At 44.1% G+C, this 22,242-nt stretch overlaps 1 non-coding gene across 1 annotated transcript; it reads right to left on the reverse strand.

The window, feature by feature from the left end:
- Nucleotides 1–8,330: 8,330 nt before the first annotated feature.
- Trnas-gga (transfer RNA serine (anticodon GGA)) lies at nt 8,331–8,405 on the reverse strand. The gene has a single exon. It is a non-coding gene; the product is annotated as a tRNA-Ser (tRNA).
- Nucleotides 8,406–22,242: the final 13,837 nt, after the last annotated feature.

The following is a 22,242-nucleotide window of genomic DNA, read 5'->3' on the forward strand; positions in this document are numbered from 1 at the left end:
CTCTGATACTGACACATCACTACTACAATGTGACCGTAACAATATATCTGATTGGTGTAACACATGAAAAATGGCACTCAACGCGACAAAGTGCAAAATATTGCGAATTTCTCGTGATCTTTCCACTAATACTTGTAAGTACAACACAAATGCTAACGTTCTCGAAGAAGTGACCGCTTAGAAATACTTAGGGGTCCACATTTATTCTAGCCTGTCTTGGCAACCACACAATATTTATGTTGTTATTAATGCTAACCGCATTCTTCTCTTCAACGACTTCTTTATAAAGCATTCGTTCTAAACTAGAATATGCATCAGCTGTGTTGGATCTATTTCCTGAAAGTCTAATTTGTCACCTTGAAGCTGCACAAAATCGTAACGTACGCTTCATTTTTTCTGACTTCTCCCATCGTTCCAGTGTTTCATCTATGAAAACTGCGTTAAGGCTTCCGTCCCTTTCCTCGCGCAGGATAATAGCATGTATCTCCTAATTTCATCATATTTACTGCCATAACTCTCGTCCTAAGCTATAATTACTTTGCCACCCATCATACTTATCATCTCGTATCGACCATCTTCATAAAGTGTTTGTTCCTCGTTGTCACAGTAACCAACACTTTTAGTATATCATTCGTCAAACTTGTAATGATTGGAACCATTTGCCCACCTCCACTGTATCTATTGCGGATACCAGCGCTCGAATGTGTTACATGACATTTACTTAATGTTTTTTGTATTTGTTGTTACCACTTTCTTCTGTAACGCCCTATGGACCCTGAAGGTACTGAAATAAAAAATAGTAAATAGCTCAACGCTTAACTAATATTCATTTGTTCTGGGTACCTTCACATATACTCCTAGTTTTAAATGGAATGGCAAATTCCTTGGCGCAGGCGTCTATAGTTGACCCAGCCATTAAAATTCTGCCTACGCCAGCCTTGATCGTCACTTCGAAGACAAATGTTGCTGCGAGAATTCTCTGTACCATCTATAACAAGAAATCGGATTTCAAATAATTACGGCATATATACGTCCGAAAAGGAATCTATGTCGAATGAGCAGAACAGAAGTAGCTATTTTAGTAGGGCATACTGTCGCATAGCTTCTATAAATTTTGATTTACACAGGACTGGTCTTGCACCCTCACCTAATTGTGCTATGGGTAGAAAATATCAGAACATCGACACTTTTTTTTCTAAATATTGACTTATTGGCTGAATGCAACGAACCTCAGAAAAACCACTCCGCCGTCTTGGATTATATTTGTCTGTTCAAAATTTACTATCCTTGGGGGCCTCTACTATTAAGCAGGTCTACGGGAATGCTAGTGATGCCACGTAAGATATTATTTTAAGATCAATGATACTCAAACTCGTCAAAATTTGCAGCTTCCGTTTCTTGGAACAAAATTGAATTTGTAATGTGTTATGTTAATTGTTCTGAGGCATTTATTGTTATTTTCATATAGTGAGCAATCACATCTGCATCTTACGATTGTAACTTAGCGAATATAAAATTTTGTCCTTTCATTTTGTACTTTACTTTGACCTACGCGGTTAAGGGCCATGGCGCCAGAGTGGGTACCTGCCAGTATTTTCAAGTATATATCTACATGTACATCTACCAAAGCAGGCTACTCTCACTTGCGCTTTTGCAGAGTCATCCCGTTGAAGGTATCCATGAAGAGGGTCGCCAAATATCATGATGACAAGTGTGAACCTGCTCTACCATGGACTAGCGGTAGGATCCGAAGGGAGCCAAGTGGGCCCTACTCGCCGCCATGTACGCGCTCGCAAAGTAAGCGCTTTGCAAGACAAATGGCCCAACAAGAGCAGCTTCCTGGCCAAAAAATGGTGTCTGGACCTCCAGGACCTTTGACAGCACGCCATGGCGACCTGAAGGACATCACCAGTGTTACGAAGGAGAATTCTAGCCCTCCCGAGACCGAGCAGCAGTGAAGACACCAGTGAAAGTAGCGGGTCTTTACTGACGAAGAAAAATATAATGCGGACCAAGAGAAATATAATGAGTCAAGAGTCCGTGTGAGTCGTTATCTCGCGTTCTTCTTAGAGGCTTAAGCCGGAATGGCAAAAAACAAATTTCGTACACATTTTGCTGTAGGTATCGGCTGGCGTATATGGCTGTCTTTGCGTCATCGTTAAAATGATGCATCGTCTGGTCGCGCTCTATTGCAGCTTAAAGCAAGCAAGAACACAGTAAATAAGGAAGACAGTCGCCTTCAAAATGGCGTAAAAACACGCAGGTAAATGGCGCGTGATGTAGGATGCCGTGAAAAAAACAGGGCACGTATTCAGGAAGCCTTAATTCTTATTGTATAATTATTCTTAAGAAAAAATCGAGGTAATCCTCATGCTAGCCATACCATAACCGAACTACTCCGGCCAATGGCAAAGAGCATTTACGAATGAAAAGCGTCATGAATTTGCCCCCCCCCCCCCCGACTTTTACAACCCACACAAAGAAGGAAAGAAAGAAAATCACCGCCAATCCACTCCTGTGAAAGTGCTTGGTTAGCGAAGCTGTAGACGTGTTGCGCCTAATGTAGCGCAACTTTTCAGGCACCGATTCCATGTTGTGCACCCATTACGAAAATTGCTCCTCATTGTGATAAGATACAAACAAACGTTTCAATGAAGTTTGCAAAGCCATTATGTCATTTATTACTTTGACATTACTGCTATAGCTGCTTTGTGGTCGCTACATTACACTATTACGTGGTTTGACGGCTTTCTTTTATTTGTGCGTTTCGTATTGAAATGAATGTGCTGCTGTATGTTCGCTTCACGTCTCTAGATTTTATTAGCCATTACACTTGGCCCAGCACTGCTGCCGGGATAGGCCTTACCTGGGCTTTCTGTCGACCTGATGCACGCGCTAAAATTCCGCGACCCCATCCATAGACAGCTTCGCTGTCAAAAAAAAAAAAATTCCGCTCAAAACGTGAAAAAGCATTTGAAGATATCTATATGTAGTACAAAATACTAAATTTAGGGTCCCTATATTGGAGCCATTACTTTAGTTCCATGGTATTCGTTTCTTCGCAATAACAGCTCACGAAGCGCTGATCGTGAAGATCGGTCTGTTTATTCGTGTTTCTTGAAGGTTTCAAAGTTTCTTAACAGGAACGTTAGTCATTACTTTTTTTTTTTGGGGGGGGGGGGTTTACGTGCCAAAACCAGTTCTGATTATGAGACACGCCGTAGTGGATGGCTCCGGATTAATTTCGACCACCTGGGGTTCTTTAACGTGCACTACAACGCAAGCACACGGGCGTTTTTGTATTTCGCCTCCATCGAAATGCGGCCGCCGCGGCCGGGATTCGATCCCGCAACCTCGTGCTCAGCAGCGCAACGCCTTAGCTGACTGAGCTACCGCGGCGGGTTAGTCATTACTTGCGCACAACATCAATAGTTGGCAATACATATCGCACTAGTCGTGGCACTAGTCGTGGCACAAAAACCATCAACTATTACATTATATAGCTGTTGCCGAGGATAGCATATGTCGCCTTGAAATAGACAAGTCCAGTTGTGCAAACGTTGGCTCCTACTCTCACCTTGTTCTCGTGGGACTCATCTTGAATTTCCGTTTTCCGCATTCCCCGTGTTTTCCCTGGGTTATGCTATTATATAATTTATATAATAAAACTCTCGACACGTCACCGTTAAACACTTCAACGACACGTCACCGTTTCATTCTATTAAAAGCCACTTTCACCCAGTGGCTTTTATTTATCGGTGTGTGTCTTTACTTGTTGCACTTTACCACTGGTGCTGCTGTGTCGGCGGGGTCAGGAGCCATTCAGGAGGCTAACTACCCCCTTTTGCCTTTTTTAGGGGTAATACCTGTGTATTGTGTAATAAGTAAAATGAACAAACAAAATACTTAGAAGAAGCACAGCATTGAAGAAGCGGGAAAAGAGTCGAAATTGAATAGGGACATTTTTTCCGGCTAAGGAAATTATTTGAGTAGACGGCGAAATACATGAAAATAAGATATCAGCCTGCGCAGACCGAAGTTAGTCCACTAAGCAGCCCTACCACCATGCACGCCTACGCACGGCTTCGCAAGACTTCCTAGCAATATTCAAACGACCGACCAAATGCTTGAGAAGCCATACCTACATGATTAGTTTTCACATGAATGCCACTCAAAGACTGCTGTCACTTTGAACCTCTGCAAGCGAGCATATTCTCCCACCAAGTTGCTATTCAGGGCCGCATTCACGCTAAGTTGTAACGTTAAATTGTTTGTAAGCGAAAATTCCAACCAATCCTGATGCTCGGCGTCTTTTTAGCTAAGGTGATAGGCCAACGGCAAAGAGCACTTACTAAAGAAATGCTTTCTGAATGCAACCACAGGATAAAGATGACAATGCGACACTTTAACTTCTCTGCCAGGTCAGTTGCGTGAGTCGGAAACGGCCCCTCCAAAAATGTCCACCGCGGACCCTGTGTCTCCGGCTCTTCGTATTCGGAAACTGTGGCTTAGCGGAGGCACACAGTGGCATACTACACATACGCGGGATGTAGGGGCAGGGGAGGCACGCGTATTGAGGTATTCTAGAGCACATTTTGTTAATTTAAGAACAGGTTTGCGGCTTAATTTTTCACCGCAAACCTACAAGGAAAGAAAGAATGCTCGTAAAGTAAAAAGTACAAGTAATACAGCATGTTGTTTCAGAGCCGTAAGCTTTCAGGTCTGGTGACTCTGTGCATTATTTCGGGTTTTCGTCTCGTGCACTGTTATCACACATCGTGTATCACATCGCTACCCCACTGTTGGATGGATGATTCATCATCAGCGCAAAGCCCTCCCACTATATGCAGGAATCATCGTGGCAGACAAATTTCCGCCCATACGTCCCTTTTATGACAGCCTGATTTTCTTCGAAGAGTGCAGAGTGTTGTTTTCGAATTGTCGTCAAACATATCCTTTCTGATTTCGTTCTCTGCCTTTCGATAAAATTACATAAATGTATTTACCTTCATAGCTTCTATTTAGAGCACTACTGCATCTCTCACTTCTCGTTTCAGACCGTTTTCCCTAGCAGTAGTGCGCAAGCGATGAATGACGGCGGAAGACGCGAAGTGGGAGCCGACTCGGAACTTAATCTCTTTGGGAAGACATCTTGTAAATAGACTGTTTCTTCTGGTAAGGTGGAAAGGGCCTACCGCTTGCCTTCCTCTCTGGCGTGTGTGCGATGGCTCGGCGCTTGAATATGTTGCCATCGCGTGCTGCGGAAAATTTTGGACATGTTTTAATTAGTTCTCCGAAAAGTTTACGGGTTGCCAGTTCATACATGTATCATACATGTAAAAATTAACGCATTTCACTGCTTTCTCCTGTTTTGGCCCACAAGGTTTTTGTTCTGTTCTGCTTGTGACCCACTCCTGTATGAGCCTGTAAAGGCTTACAGTATTGCTAAATAAATAAACAAATAATATACAAGGGCGTCGCGGAACCAGTGCGTAGTGTTTGGGTGCATCGTAACTGCAGTATGCGGAAGTTTCTCTTGGCTGCGCAAACATGCGGCGTGCATCATCAGCCGCGGCGTGTGTACGTGTTGTGAAAGATTTTGGCTACAGCAGTACTCACTATACATAGAGCGATGGCTTCTAGGAATTGCCATCGTGAATTGGAAAATCTCCCTATCTGATCACTTGGCGTGGTAACAAAAACATAGGTATGCCTTTGTACGGCCCACCTAATCCAACCACGAAACATATAAGCACCAGTCGTCATAAAATATTTGCGTCAGTGACCGGCATCATTCTCACACATTTCAAGTCTACACCTGAAATCACTATCCTATATTTATCTAGGTTAGCCTACAGTATAAGGCTCATGGCATGATTCAAAACAAAGATCACTGCGGTTGGTAAACCTACATGATAGATATATGCTTTGCAATTCGGCATTGTATTTTTGCCTTGTGATAGTGAGGGAGAAAGAGAGCAGTTGTAGGGATCCCATCAAAAGAATGCAACGGATATTTTTGAGGACAGAATTTTCGTAAAACGGTTGAGATGCGGCATGGTAGAAGACGGGAAGAACAAGGCCCACCAAAAATCGGATTCCATTGTCTTGCGGCTCGTAAAGTGTGAAACACCTGCGGCTGTTTAACATGGCCAATCGACCAATTTGGTAGCCACGTTATGCAAAAAAAGAAAAAAAAACCACGAGCTATAGCCGCAATAAGACCACGCAATTTCATGCCGCTTGCTCGGCCCATGCGCTATATCATTACATATACCCGGCAAATATAAACCACTGCTTCGGATGCTCGCGCAGTCCGCAGCTGGCCACTGAACCACTCGATAAGCATTATTCACACTTTACAGTATGCTGTTAATACTAACCAAAGCTATTTTATTTGTGGGCAGATACTGCGTCTAACGAAGGAGGCAGTCGTGCAATGTATATATACAGTTAACAATATGAATGCTTCTCAAAGTAAACAGCACAACTTATTCCATAGCAGAACGCTTTTACGATTGTCGTGTATGTTAACTATTTAGTGCTGCTAATCCACAGCTTCAACATACAGGTAGAATGTTGCAGTAAGGGCACATTCGTCAAACAGATTTTTGGAAATACACAAGTGAGCTTCAGTAGGAGAGTAGGTTCGAACACGAGCGCCGACATCGCGCTGGGTACTCTGTGGGCCTAAACTCCTGCAGAAATTCTAGCCATGCCGACTTGAATCACTTCAGTACGTCTCACAGAATTGTTTTCCACGGAGGAGACGCCGCGTGATAATAAATCGACCGCGTCAGCCTGAAAACGACCACCAGAAACTGCCTTCGAGCGCATACTTGGCAAACAGGTCGAAGGGCTTGCCTAAGCCAGAATGCCGACTGCTGATAGATGGCCCCACTGCCTGCGCAGTATGGCAGCGCCTATGAAAATCGGTCCATACACAGGAACAAAACGCATGCGCCAGGCAATGCAAAAACAAGCAAACAAAAGTACAGCCTGCTCAACATCATGATACAGAAGTTCAGTTTTGACGTTCAATTAACTTTCCGCGTATGCTCGTGTCTGCATTCATTGTGATACGGTGTGCCTCGACGGCTAGCTGCTTATACCTGTATTGTTATTGTTGTACAAAACATAATATTTTTTTCAGAACAGAGGCCTGCAACCACACCGGTCACAGTGTACTGTCGGCGTCAAATGAAACGCGAACAAAGGAGCGAGTGGCCGAAACATAACTGAAGGTATAGTGCGCGCCGTCCTGTCCTCACCATTGACAGGCGCGCTCATCCGGTTTGACCGCATTGCGAGGTGATGCTGCCTCTTTTCTGTTCTGGTTCGCGTTTACTTGAAAGCGAGGTAATAAAAATCGAAGAATACAGGTACTAATATATCACAGCACAGGGCGAGTATTATCGCATACTGCGGCGAAACCGTAAGTGCTGTCGGTTTCAAGTGAAACGCGAACAGCGGTGCACGTGGTACGGTTCGTCCATCATCATAGCTGCACCAGCATCTTTTCTTGCTTTTAACTAAAAGAGAACCAGAACAGAAATGAAAAGGGAGAGCATAACCTCGCAGAGAGGTCAAATCGGATGTATGCGCCTGTCTATGATGATGACTGGACGGTGCGCCATTTACCGTCAGTTATGCTTCGGGCACACGCTCCGCTACTCGCGTTTCATTTAACGCCGGTAGTAGAGCTAGGAAGAGCAAATCGGGTTTTTGGTCGTCAACATTTCATGGTGTTAACGCAACAATACACTTGCCCTGTGGAAGTCATTCCACTCGCGGCTCTGAAGTCGTGTATTGGGACAGTAGCACTCTCACGCCATAAAGACCGCCATCTTGTTTTTGCATCCTTCTTTGTTCCTGATGTTATAGTTCAGCGGAAATCCGCTAGGTGGAGATAAGTAATTAAAAGGAAACTGAGACATCCACCCAAACGTAGCAATTTGCTACAATAGAAACCCAACCGGGTTCCTCGAAAGAAAGCCTCGCAGTTGAAGAAAAATTCGTCCTGGTCCGGGACTCGAACCCGGGACCACCGCCTTTCCGGGGCAGCCGCTCTACCATCTGAGCTAACCAGGCGGCTAGCAGATTTTTTTTTTATTTATTGGTCAGGCGGCTAGCAGATGGCAGGGCGAAGTCGAATTTGTCGACAACTCGAAGCAAAGGAAAGTGTTTTGATGTTATAGTTCAGCGGAAATCCGCTAGGTGGAGATAAGTAATTAAAAGGAAACTGAGACATCCACCCAAATGTAGCAATTTGCTACAATGGAAACCCAACCGGGTTCCTCGAAAGACAGCCTCGCAGTTGAAGAAAAATTCGTCCTGGTCCGGGAATCGAACCCGGGACCACCGCCTTTCCGGGGCAGCCGCTCTACCATCTGAGCTAACCAGGCGGCTAGCAGATGGCAGGGCGAAGTCGAATTTGTCGACAAATCGAAGCAAAGGCAAGTGTTTTGATGTTATAGTTCAGCGGAAATCCGCTAGGTGGAGATAAGTAATTAAAAGGAAACTGAGACATCCACCCAAATGTAGCAATTTGCTACATTTGGGTGGATGTCTCAGTTTCCTTGCTATCAGCTCATTTGCTATCAGCTCATTTGAGTAAAGTTGGTGACGATGAGCCAAAAGATAATTTTCACTTGGTATTATTGAGCAACTGCTGGAATGGCCGAAGTACGATGCTGGCGTGTTATGAAAGGATGTTGGTCTTGGATTACGATGTCAATATTTGATCGCCAATATTCTGCGAAAACGTCATCCCACTTCTCCACTGCCATCAAACGTTCTCATATTGGGCACCTACACAAGATATAAATGGCGGAAGCCAGGTTCTAAGGCGTGTTATAACTTCAACCTTTAATGGTAGGAAGTTCTGGCTCTCTTGATACGATCAACCTGGTGTGGTACTGAGTGAGAGCCCTTTTTGTTGAGTGTCTGACATTTAAATTTTGGGCACTATGATAAATAGGCTCTCGCTGTTTTTCATTTTTCTTTTATTCTTCGCGACCAGTTCTTGAAGGCAAATGGGAAGACTGCAATAAACATGCAAGCCGGAATGATGCCCGATTTGCAAATATCACGTCCGTCTGCAAAGCGCGCACTAAATTATATTATCCAGGCCGGATTATCACCAAAGAACCAGAAAAAAAAACATGACGCCTCGTCTTTTCACTGAACATAAACAGCGAAGTTAAAGAACATGAAAGTAGTAATACTCTGTCAGCTTTGCGGCCTTTGTGTAAAGTTCGCTCTGTAGAAGATATACGACCTTCTCTAGCTAACGTAAATACGCTTAAACGTCACAGCTTTGTTCAAGCACATTGAATGAAGTCAGGTAACTTCGCGTGGCCAGAAGTGCACATTTCAAACCCCAAAAATGCTTCCACCATGGGGAGACGACACTCGATACACATTGTTACGCGCAGCTATTATGTGGTTCACATGTGAACAAAAACATAGTTCTTACCTTCCGCGACTCACAACCAGAAACCGCAGCCTTGTAACACCGCGATGTTCACTTGTCTAATGCGGAGCAGCCACGGAGCACCAGACAATTTTTTGCATTCTAAAATATTAATGCACCATATTTATAAACTTACACAAACGCTTTCTTAAATGAAAAGAGCAAAATATGACAGGAATGTCTCATGGCTGGACGACCGGAAGACGTTAGTGACCTCATTCTGCTTAGCTGTATGAGACCGTGTGATTGAGAATTGGCCTCTTTAACAAATGAGAAGACGGCGTTGGCTGTCATCTGTTATTCCTGCTTGCGTTATCTGCTGAGGCTGTATGTTGTGTAACGGTACACTCTCATTGCACGTCAATTTAACAGGAAGCGTCATACAGAGGAACGCTACAGTTCAATGAAAAAGTGCCTAAGTACTCAGCATGGAGGCCATGCCTTATTGGATGTTGCTTTCTTTTTCAGCTGGAGAATTCATTCGTGCACAAACCGTGGGCACACATATTAGGGTACTGGAAATTAATTCTGCAAGTCACAGGCTGAGCAATATAATATCAGACTCGTGTTAAAAGCATGTAATACTACAGGAATCTTCAAACAACACATGCATTGATAAGCTGAGACGCTCAAGAATGTTGTCGTTCTTGCAACTCGCATGCTAAAAAAGCCTATCATCTCAAGCACTTGAAAAAAAATTCACCGACAATTACGCGTTACACCCTCATGAGAATTTTGAGCGCAGCTGCTTAGGTATTTTGAATTTGCGATCATCATCAGCAGCCTATATTTATGTCCACTTCTTGACGAAGGCCTCTCCCAGTGATCTCCAATGACCCCTGTCTTGCGCTAGCTAATTCCGACTTGGGCCTGCCAATTTCTTAACTTCATTGCCCCAAGCAAGGTTTCTGCCATCCTCGACTGCGCCACCCTCCTCTTTAAATTCATTCTGTTACTCTAATGGTCTAACGGTTATCCATCCTACGCATTACATGGCCTGCCCATCTCCATTTCTTCCGCTTAATGTCAACTAGAACATCGGCTATCCCTGTTTGTTCTGATCCACACCGCTCTCTTCGTGTCTCTTAACGTAAGGCCTAACGTTCTTCGTTCCATCGCTCTTTGTGTGGTCCTTAACTTGTTCTCGAGCTTCTTTGTTATCCTCCAAGTTTCTGTCCCATATGTTAGCACCGGTAGAATGCAATGTTTGTAGACTGTTGTTTTCAATGAAAGTGGTAAGCTCCATGCCAGGATTTGAGAATACCTGCCGTATGCACTGCAACCCAATTTTATTTTTCTGTAAATTTCTTTCTCATGATCAGGGCCCCCGTGAGTAATTGACTTAGATAAACGAACTCCTTTACATACTCTAGAGGCTCACTGGTGATTCTGAATTCTTGTTCTCTTGTCAAGCTATTGAACATTATGGTGTCTTCTGCATATTATTCTTCAACCCCTCTCTTACACTTTCTCGGTTAAGGTCCTAAATCATTTGCTGTAATTAGTCTCCATTGTTCATGAATAAGACAATGTCATCTGCAAACCAAAGGTTGCTGAAATATTCGCCGTTGATCCTCACTCCTAAGCCTTCCCCGTTCAAGAGCTTGTATACTTCTTCTAAGCATGCAGTGAATGGCTTTGGGAGATTGCGTCTTCTTGCCTGATCTCTTGCTTGATAGGTATATTTCTACTTTTCTTGTGGAGAACCAAGGTTGCAGTGCAATACTTGCAGATATTTGCCAATATATTCACGTATGCCTCCTGTACTCCTTGATTACGCAATGCCTCTATGACTGCTGGTATCTCTACTGAATCAAATCCTTTTTCATAATCCATGAAAGGCTTATAGAGAGATTGATTGTACTGTGCAGATTTCTCTATTACCTGATTTAGGACATGGATATGATCCATCGTAGAATGTCCCTTCCTGACGACAGCCTGTTCCCTTGGTTGGCTGAAGTCATGTGTTGCCCTGATTCTATTGGACATTATCTTGGGGAATATTTCATACAATACTGAAAGCAAGCTAATGGTCTATAATTCTTCAATTCTTTAACGTCTCCCTTCTTGTGGATCTTTAGAATGCTGGCGTTGTTCCAGCTTTCTGGTACACTTGAAGTCGTGAGGCATTGCGCATAAAGGGCCGCAAGCTTTTCAAGTAATATAACTCCTCCATCCTTGAATAAATCGACTGTTATTCCAGCTTCTCCCGCAGGCTCTTCTAACTTAATTGCTAGTTATAGAAGGAGCCTCTATATCCTGTTCATCACTACTTCGAATGAAAGTAGCTTGGCTGCTCTGGGTACTGTTCAAGTTAGCATAGAATTCTTCCGCTGCTTTTACAATGTCATCGAAATTGCTGATGATATTGCCCTGCTTAACTTTCAGTGCATACATTTTGCCTTGCCCTATGCCAAGTTTTCTCCTCACTGATTTCATGCTGCATCCATATTTTACTGCTTCCTCAATCTTTTTCACGCTGTAATTTCGGATATCCCTTACTTTCTTCTTGTTCTTCAGTTTCGATAGTTCAGGGAATTCTATCTGATCTCTCGAGTTTTACACTTTCATGTTTTGCCGTTGCTTTATTAGGTCCTTTGTTACTTGGGAGAGCTTCACTACTGCTTGCTTTGGTGCCTTACCTCCCACTTGAATTGCTGCTTCTGAGATCAGCCTTGTTACGGCTTCGTTCATTACCGATATGTTGTCTTCATCTTCCTGTTCTAAAGCAGCATATATATGTTTGCCAGCACCAGCCTGAGTTGGTCTGCTTTCACTTTTACCCTTACTACGTCTAGATTGGCCTGTTTTTCTTGACTTATCTTATTCTTTTGCTCTTCAGACTGAGAGTAATTCTTGACCTCACTAACCTACGGTCACTATACTTTACCCTACCTAACACTTCTAGATCCTACACTATGCTGGGATTGGCAGAGAGTATGAAATCTATTTCATTCCTTTGGTCTTCATTAGGGTTTTTACAGGTCCACTTCCTGTTGCTGCGCTTCCTGAAGAAGGTATTCATTATTCGCAGAATATTCCTTTCTGCGAATTCTACCAACATCTCTCCACTAGTGTTCCTAGAGCTGATGCCTTAGTTGCCTTACTTGTTCACCAGAGTGGTTTTTCCCCACTTTTGCATTGAACTCTCCCATGACTACAGAATACTGAGTTTGCATCTTTCTCATTGCTAATTCAACATCTTCTTAAAACTGTTCTATTTCTTCATCTCCGTGACTGGAGGTTGGGGGGTAAGCTCGCAGTGCCTTCATTCTATGCCTCCTATTGAGCTTTATTATGGCGACTACTACCAGCTCAATAATGCTGTAGCATTCATCAGGGTTGCCCGCTATGTTCTTATGGACTAGAAATCCTACTCCGAATTCTCTCTTATCGGGAAGACCTCTGTAGCAGAGCACGTGGCCGTTAGTCAGCATTATATAAGCCTCACAAGTTCTAACCTCACTACGGCCAATAATATCCCAGACAATACTTGATAATTCTTCAAATAGCCCTGCTAAACTAGCCTGACTCGATAGGGCGCGAGTGTTGAACGTTGACAGGTTCAATTTCCAGTGGCGGCCTGTCCATTCCCAGAGATTTTAGCACCCTTTGCCGCGTCGCAGGTCTGACCACCGCCTTCGTCAGGTGCTCCGCAGCCGCTGGGGTCTAAGGGCGGCCAGGGGTTAATTGTAGGAGTCATGCGGGAGGTAGTGGACGAATACTGCACTAGGGAGGCCAATTCCTGCTCTGGTGAGGGAGTGACTTTGTTGATGCTTAGTGGGCCTTCCTAATTTGGTTGCACCTGGGCTAGTATAGACCTGCTAGCTCTCGGTGATATTTTTTGCCGGTGTCAGGCGCCACTCCATGCCTGAAAATGTAGTGGACTGGAGGAGGCTTCGAGCTTACGACCTTCAGATTAGAAGCCGGGTGTTCTACCTCTGCTCCACGCTATGCATTATGGCATTCGCGATGCATCGTGCCAAAGAATTTCATTCTGAACGACAGTGTCCTCTCGGCGGCGGCGCTGAGCCTCTGCTCGGCGAGCTCGTTTACCAGAAGCGGCACACGAGGCATTTGCCCCGGTTGCGTCACTCATTGCGCAGAAAGAAAGCGTGAACAGGGGTTTGCGTGGCTCGCGCGGAGCGCATTCTCTAGCGGTGACGGCGCAGGCGAAGTAGCGCATGCGCAGTGGGTCCGAAGCCCACGCCAGCGCTTTGGTTCCATATATTATTATCGGTGGACGCACTCGCTGCATGCCTGATCGCCGGCGTGGAGTATGTCTTGTGCGGCGCTCTGCTTTCCTCCTCACAATTTCGCCATACTCTCCTCCTCCGCTTTCCTCCTCGTGCTCTCTTCGCTATCACCGTCTTTCACCTCTCGATGCGCTCTTTCATCCTTCGCTGGGATCGTTCGGTTGGTTACGCTGTGGGACACCGGCGATCAACTCTGGAACAGGCGCCTAAGAACTGCGCTCTAAAAAAGTGCAACCTATCACTTTGGGTAGGCTTGCTCCGGACATACAACACAGCCTAGGGGTGCAGACAACAGTTCAGACCACTCTTCGTGATTCTCATGGAAGGAAACCGCATTTTTAGCAACTACTACAACAAACAGTATGTTCGTATCCTTCCGAGCGCTAAAAGCTAATACTCTTCCAAAAGAGTCGCAGTTTCGCCTGAAAGGTGAAGTATCGATTGCGACAGGAAAGTAGTGGACAGCTATATGATATCAGTATATTAGCTTTATCAGCCATATAAACCTGTAAACATAGGCATACTAACTGAATGAACATGCATGGTGTCAAGCACGTACAAGCAAACATGAACGCATCTTGCTTAAGGACCGTGGAAACTCCCATTCAAAACACTGGAATGAATGGCGAATGAATTAATGAATGATGAATGACTGGCGCCGCAGCAGCAGCGAGCGAAATAATCTCCATGCTGCTTCTTGCATGAACGCAAACTAAGCCGCGAAAACACAGCACAAAGCGAACTCTGTCCCCGACGCAGCTAGCTTTGAAGATATACCGTTCCGGAGTAAAACGCCCCCCCCCCCCCTTATCCTCTCCTAGGAGCCTTACGGCCGCGGTGAGCTGTTTTCGCTGCAACCTGGAGTCTTGCGCATGCTGGAAGACGGAGCGCCTCCTTTCCGCTTCCCTCCCTTGCGTGCCCAAGATTGACCAATTGGTCACCCTCGCTCGCTTTCACTCGCACATAAAGCATACTTCGCTGGACGACGATTTAGCCCCTTTGGATTTAATATGGAACCTCACGGCGACGGCAGAAATGTGCCTGGAGTGTCCAATAATTGATATAGCAGTAAAACCTTGACATACACAACTTGCTGGACATTAGGCACCAGCTTAAACTGCAACAATCTTCTCCGCAAAGACAGAAATAAAGTTGTGTGGTACAGCTGCACATGCTGTAGGTCGGTCAGGCGTTAAAGTTGTGTTGCACGCTTTTAAATGGCCAATCAGATCGCCACCAGAACTCGAAAGCACCTGTCATCCTTAAGCAACAGTCACGGACTACCAGACAATCGCCGACCAAGCGGTCCACGACTTACTCATAGAGAAATAAATTCAACCAGGGCGGACATTCCTATAGAGCCCAGTGGCCGAATTTACTGTAGCGCACCAAGCCGCTGGCATCAACAGCTGAACCCCACTTGCGGCTTCGGTTTTGGGCGCGCGCGTTTTGAACGCTGGCTGGTACGCGTTACGCTGGCTGCGCTTATCGGCGCAAAATTTTTTTTCTGTTGCTTCCGCGCTTCAACCACGCGCGGGCTTGGTGCAGAATCGTTTCATTATTTAGTAAAAATGATTGCGAACGATCTTTACAAGCCTCCATCGAATCTTTGCTACGTGCAATTCCATAAAGTAGATGCAAGACACCTTGTGAAATGAGAAAATGTTTATTTTGCTCAATGAAAAGCTCTTTCCGGGCTTTTAGTGCATTCACCCAACGCTGTGGTACCAGGTATGCCGCAGCAGCTCTCTTACGGAGCTCCACCGAGCAGCATCAGCTGAAAAAAGTTAATTACAAGCATGTATCATTTTGGTATTGAGACCTAATAGGAATACCGCGTGTAGAGGCGAAATGTGCGAAAGTGGTGAATGGGCGGCATTACAAACAAAAACAATTTGCCTTTACATACATTGCGTGGAAAATATCCGACTAATCCTAAACAATACCATAAAATATAAAAAAATATCCGGTTTCCAAGCATTGTCCCCCTCCCGGACATTATTTATTGCACAATAATAGCATAAATACATGGGCAACTGCACGTTTCCAAAACAACTTCGCCTCACAGCCGAGGAGATGGTGCACTACGTACATAGAGGTGGCCATTACAGAGGCTCCCAGCGAGACCATGCTAGACGCTCGCAGAATGCCTTGTACTCGCACTCAAGACAAATGCGTGGCTGCTATCATGTTTGCAGTGGTTCAGAAGACAGAATTTTCGAGTTACAAGTTCCTAGTTTTTGAGTAGTTCGGCATTACCTTTTGTGCGTTTTGCTGGCGCATGCAACACACTGCCGTGTTATAACTCTAGGCAATCGCTCGTCGCGTTTTCGACAAGCGTGCATGCCGAAAGAAGGTATATGTTGTTGCGGGGCCATAAAAAGCACCACAAAGTTATCCCATTAGAATTAAGTGCACGCCACACTAATTGTGACCTTGGCAGAGCTGCTTTTCACTAACTGCGTCACAACGCCAAGCGGCTTGGCTGAAGCGGAGGTATGCTACGGACTCGGCTGCGTGCACGCGGGCATGAAGAAAGGAGCGCCGACTGGACCCAACGATACTTTGACTGCGGTAAGCACTTGTCTCATGTTGTGTGTATGACTGATTTCCCAGCTGAATGTATGTTTCACGCCTGGTTCACGGCGCCAGTGTCAAGGAATTTTGTGCGGGACCGGTCCGGTGTGCGTGTGGCGAGTTGCATTCGCCTTCCGCCGATGGAGCGCCAAGGTGTGGGCATGTCGTCCGTTTAAGCTGAGCATTTAGCAGCCAGGCTGATATATCTGTACTTCAGTTGAAGCAAGTTTGTCGCAATCAGACCCCTTAAATACTGAACTGCAACAAACCACTTAAACAGGGGCACTTGTTTATGTGTTCTCATGCTCGTCCCTACCCGTTGCGGTAGCTGATAGTGCCTATGACGTTGCGCTGCAAGGTCGCGGGTTCAGTTCCGGCCGCGGGAGCCGGATTTCGATTGGGCGAAATGCAGGAACGCTCGTGCTTAGATATAGGTGCTCTTTAAAGATTCCTAGGTTGTTAAATTTAATCCAGAGCCATACACTGCGGTGCGCCTTATGATATAATGGTTTTGGCTCGTAAAATCCCAGAATGTGATTGATCAGCATAATGCTTGACCCTGTGTTTTAAGTGGTACTATTGCAGCGGGGCCCATGCCACATCCATTTGTATAAACATCGAACTCGCTGTCCGTTTCTTGTTGTTGTACGTTATAAAATAATCATACAGAAATGTCGTGAACGATATCGTGTAATGTCTGAAAAGCAGCCAGTTTGATCGTTCGCGAATGGAATGCTACCGTATTGTAAAAAAAGAAAATAAATGCTCACAGCGCATCGGATCGACGCCACCAGTTTCCCTCCCATCCCTGAATATCTTTTTCACGTCGCAAAACTATTTCTACAAAATTATTTTTGTACTGTTAATAATTTGAAAACCAAGATTTCACTCGTGGCGTATGATAGAAAAAGCACGCTAGTCAGGTGTTAATATAAGTATATTCCTTCGCGCAAAAAAAATGAAAATAAGATCTGCGAAAGTATGCAAGCCAGAGAGAGAAAATGTGCAAGTCGGAGGACTGACAAGATTGCGACTTTTATGTACTCGGCGCAGAAAAGTGCCTTTAGCCGATGTCATATTGTCAGACATTTCTTTGAAGTTCTTTAAATGTTCTGCGAAAAACTGTCGGTAAAAGAAATTGGTTCTTGGTATTTCACTATATCTAAAACATATGCCGTGAACAATAAAAAGTTCAACTGATTCATTCAATCACATAAAAACAGTGTTAACACAGTAGCTAAACACTTACTTAAATAAGCATCAAGTGCTTATTTCCATCTTTTATCCTTGAGGGCATTTCGTTGTGTAGCTTGCACATACTGCGTTTATACAATTCTTTAAATAGTGGCATCCACAGCATCTGGAGAAAAGGGTATGGCAGTTGCTAGTGCAAACTTCCGTGACACATCAGCAGCAGGAAACATTCTTATACCAACTGGTTAATGCTTTCTGTGAATGTAAAAAGAATGTTTAAGACTGTTACCTGCATTTGTGAATATACTTACACACAGATTAAACAGTGGTAAGACAACAAGCCACAGTTGAACATTCTCTTCCTCATAAAAAGTTCCTGTGCACGTGTTCCATAATACTTATAAGTGTGTAAGTGTTGAGGCCCTCTACAAGCATTATGTAGGAACTCCATGACTCCGGACAAGAAAAACAGAAAAACAATGCAACAATGTTGTTCCTGTTAGCCTTCAATCCGTGCAAGCTTTTATAACGAATATTGAATACTGTGGCATCTTAAAAAGAAGTTACGATGTGCTCATGCTGCTGATTTTTACATTCCTTTTGCTGCGAGAAAAAAATAGCTATGGTAATTTTTTTTCATTGGAAACTATCTATGCAGCATGTGTGCCACTCAAGTGCAACAGCTTCACGAGGCATCCCAGGCCCCGAAATGAGAAGTTGGAAGATGGCAATAGCAGCATGCCAATGTTGTTGGTGAGAGCCTTGCAACATTGTCACATTATAAATTATAAGAATGCTAATCTCGTAAAGCGGTTACTAGCACACAATGTTTGTAGAAATTCAAACAAGACAGAACTTGCAGAAGAAGAAGAAGGCTTGAAGAATGGTTAAACAAAAATATCACTAGGACCAACATTTTGGCAAGGGAATTGTCTTAAGTCAAGCCAGCACCTGATTTCTGCTCGCCCACTTCTTTGGGGGAAGATGAGAATGTTGCAGATGGTGCATAGAGTAAGGTGAGGGAATTGTAAGTGTTCAAAACAAGAGGACAAAGAAAACAAGTAGGTGTACGTTTCTTGTAATAGAGAACATGTAGGGCTACTAGCGTTGTTTCATCCAAGTAGGGGTGACAAACCTAGAAGACAATTTGTGTGTATGCAAGTGTTTCCTGTGCTGGGCTTAGTTATAAACGAGAACGAAGATATATGGTTTGGATATTGCAAAAGAAAAAGCAATAAAATGAAAGAACTAGAATCTCAGTTGTATCCAGATATTTTTGATTAAGCCAAGAAGCATGAAATGGAAGCGAAAGGCACGAATGCACATCTTGTCGACACCAGGGGGCATTGAAGTAGAGATAAAATAAATGATCGATTGAGTTATGAATTCATCATAGCCCACCAGGTAGCACACACACAGTCCTAGGTGTATTTGCGCTCTAGATGACTATGATGGTACATTTCAAAACATGGTTAGCTGTTTGCGACACGCAACCTTTTTTGTTGCTCTTTTTTTTAAAAAGACCTGCAAATCTTTCTTAATAGAAGATTCTCGGCTTCACTCAGCTCTCACATATAGCTTATTGCTATCACAAGGTGGCATTAACCCGACTCATGTTAAATGCTAGCCTTGCCATTAGCAGGACCTTAGCAGCCATACGAAGATGAAGAGTCTCTTCACGTTTTTGTGACAGGCACATTATGCATGAATTTCATTTAGTTCAGCAGGCTGCATGGACCTTAGAAGATTTGAGGTCTTTCACTTAGTCTTAAAAAGAGCTATACAGAAAGTAGTGCACTGCAAACAGAGGTAATATTTTCAAATATGCTTTGCAAGCCTTGTGTTGACATAGTTACCATATGTTAATTTTAAAGTTGTAATTTGTGATAAGCATTTAGGCAAGAACACAAAAACATTAGAGGTTTCTTGTGGATTATGAGAACATCAAGCTAGTTTAATCTGCATAGAAGTTCACTTAGTGCATATATGCTCTTATTTCATACTTCACTGCATAGAAGTTGATTGACGATCCTGTGTCGCAGCAGAGACATCACTCTTGCCACATTTACCATGGCTCGTTATACTGTTCTCATACCTTAGGCAGAACAATTTCACCTGCATTAAACCACAAAAGCTTTAAGCACTAATATAACTTCCTTACTTTTATGGCTTTAGGCAAAATCTTTCACTGCTATTGTTGACAGTACATGTTGGTTATCCTACTGATAACATATCTTGTTTTTCAGGATATGCCAGCACGATGTTTCCAGGCGCAAGTGTTTCTTATATAAAAGACACCTGTTCTCTCACCTCACAAGGGAAATAAAATCAGTATACAAAAATGCCTTTTCATCTGCCTTTTTTGTTTTCCTGTTGGCTGCAGTTAAACTTCAGCCTCAGTGAGCCAATTCTTGCTACTTTAGACCTTAGTGGGATATATCCTAGTAAAATGAAAATACAAAAGAAATTCATCTCGGTCTAAATCCAATGAATATACAATAACGAATCAATAATTACTTGTTTAGCGCAAAAAACAACGGACACGTGAAAGACGACAGGACAAGGCGCTACTCTCAACTGACATCATTTTATTGCATCCCTCCTTTATACAGAGCAGAAACAAGAAGAACATGCGAAGTGAGCACCATGCGCGGCAAACACCACAACATCTGATCGCCAGAGTGCACTCATGACACATAATCTAAAAAACCATATTCAGCGCTGTACAAGCTTAAGGAAGGCACACTAATGCACTGCGAACCCAGTGACTGTGTGAAAAAAGCTTCTGATAATTCTCGGGAAGTGGTATCACGGCTCTTTTTCAAAATCGTAGTGTCATGAAACATAGCTTTGCACTTGCATATTTTGCAATGTTGAGCTAAATGGGAACCTGTGCCTGTCGGTATAGATCGCTCGTGTTCTCTAAGGCGCTCGTGAACACAGCGGCCCGACTGCCAGTCACTGGCCGAGCTGCTTATCGCTAACTGCGCCAGAGCGCGCTGCGCGGCCAATGTGCCTCAACAGAACCGAAATAGGTTACAATTATCCCCTAGGAAGCGTCGGAAACATGTCCCAGCACGATTCTTTAACTAAAATAACTGCGCCAGGATGGCCGAGATGTTTTTCGCTAACTGCGTCTTTGTAGTCTCAGTGGCGTGCCGTAAGCCTAATTGCGTCGTAGACTGTGAAACAAAAATTTCTCACCTTGCCGTAATCCAATAGTGCAGTGGTGTCTTGTCCCAGTGCAGAAGGAACACAAGAATACGCCGGGAGCCCTAGAAACCTGGCTACATTTCAAAACAAAGGGACAGACGGGTCGCCGCGGGCGAGCGCAGCCGACCTCGCTCGCTTCGGGGGAGTGTCTGAGGGATGACGCTTGCATCTGGCGCGTCATTGGCCTCTCGCTAGGTAAGGCAAGAAAAATAAGTCCCAAAGTTTAAGTTCATTTATACACAAAACGTTTTAGTTCTCGCGGCAAAGAATTTAAAAAATAAATCAATGTCTGTTAACTTAAATTACACTTTCTTTTTTTTCGATGCTCGCGGCAGCTAACGTTCGGCATCAATACTATAGCGTGACGTATGTTGACGTGTTTCCTGTTGCCAGTTTTTGCCGAGTGTCCTCTCTTGTTGAATTTCTATCTCTATGCTAACACCTTGCGCCACGCTGATTGCCTGCGCGGTTGGAGGCCCTCATTATTTTCTGCGACACGGGGACCTTCACGCTGTCGCGTTAATAAAGGTTTCGGTTATTTTTTAACATGGTTACAGAAGTGGTTTGAATAACTATCGTGCTATCTCTGCCCTTCCTGTGAATGCGAATGCGTTGGAAAGAAGTGGTCTTTAAAAGAATTAGTCTTTCCGTTAGCACAACATGTTAACAGAGTTTTAGCTTGGGTTTACTAAAGGGAAACGCACTGAATAGCTCTGCTATTGCAAAAAAAAACAAGTATAGTTATTCTAGGTAATACTGTAAAGAAACTAATACTGGGAATAATCGTGGATTTGAAAAAAAAAGCATTTGACTAGCTGAATCACGGGATAATAATGTGCAAGCGTCAAAAATATGGTGCCCATAGGATTTCTGCGTCTTTTTCGTTCCTACATTTAGGCTGCCGAAGACACGCTGTTTTCGCTGATGCCTGCATGTCCCATATGTGTTCAATTCAATTTGGCGTTCTTGAAGGCAGCCTTCTAGGGCCATTTCTTTAATTGTGATAACAATTATATGGAAACTCCAAGCGCATTTTCGCAGTCACCTTTGCCGTCGTAGTGATATTCCGTATAAATTCCAACTGCGATAAAATCGTCACCGCGCGACGTTCGTTGTGTTTGCGAGTGAAAGCGTGCGAGGGTGAGCCGGCACAGGCAACTGCAGTGATCTGCGATGCTCTAAAGTGCATTCGCCGAGTGCCGGTAGTTTCATATGCACTGCGCTTTCGACGTTTAGTACGCATTGAAGGGAGAGCCAGGCCGAAGGTCAATTAGCTCGCTGCCGCTGGCGCGCTTTCTAACTCCAGCATTTTTACGAGCTCCCGCGGTCATCGAGGGAGATGTGTTCATGTTGCCTGTGCGCGCGTTTTTTGTTTAGTTAGTAAGCGAATATTTACAACTTTATACGACCGATAAAACTACTATCCTTATTTCGTATACCTGTCTACTAATTTGCAATCGCAATAGATATTTCGCCTTTCGGGCGAAACTGCGCCTTTTTTATAATGTATACGCGAACGACATCATT

Source organism: Dermacentor silvarum, chromosome 1 (assembly GCF_013339745.2).
Source record: "Dermacentor silvarum isolate Dsil-2018 chromosome 1, BIME_Dsil_1.4, whole genome shotgun sequence".
NCBI classification, from domain to species: domain Eukaryota; kingdom Metazoa; phylum Arthropoda; class Arachnida; order Ixodida; family Ixodidae; genus Dermacentor; species Dermacentor silvarum.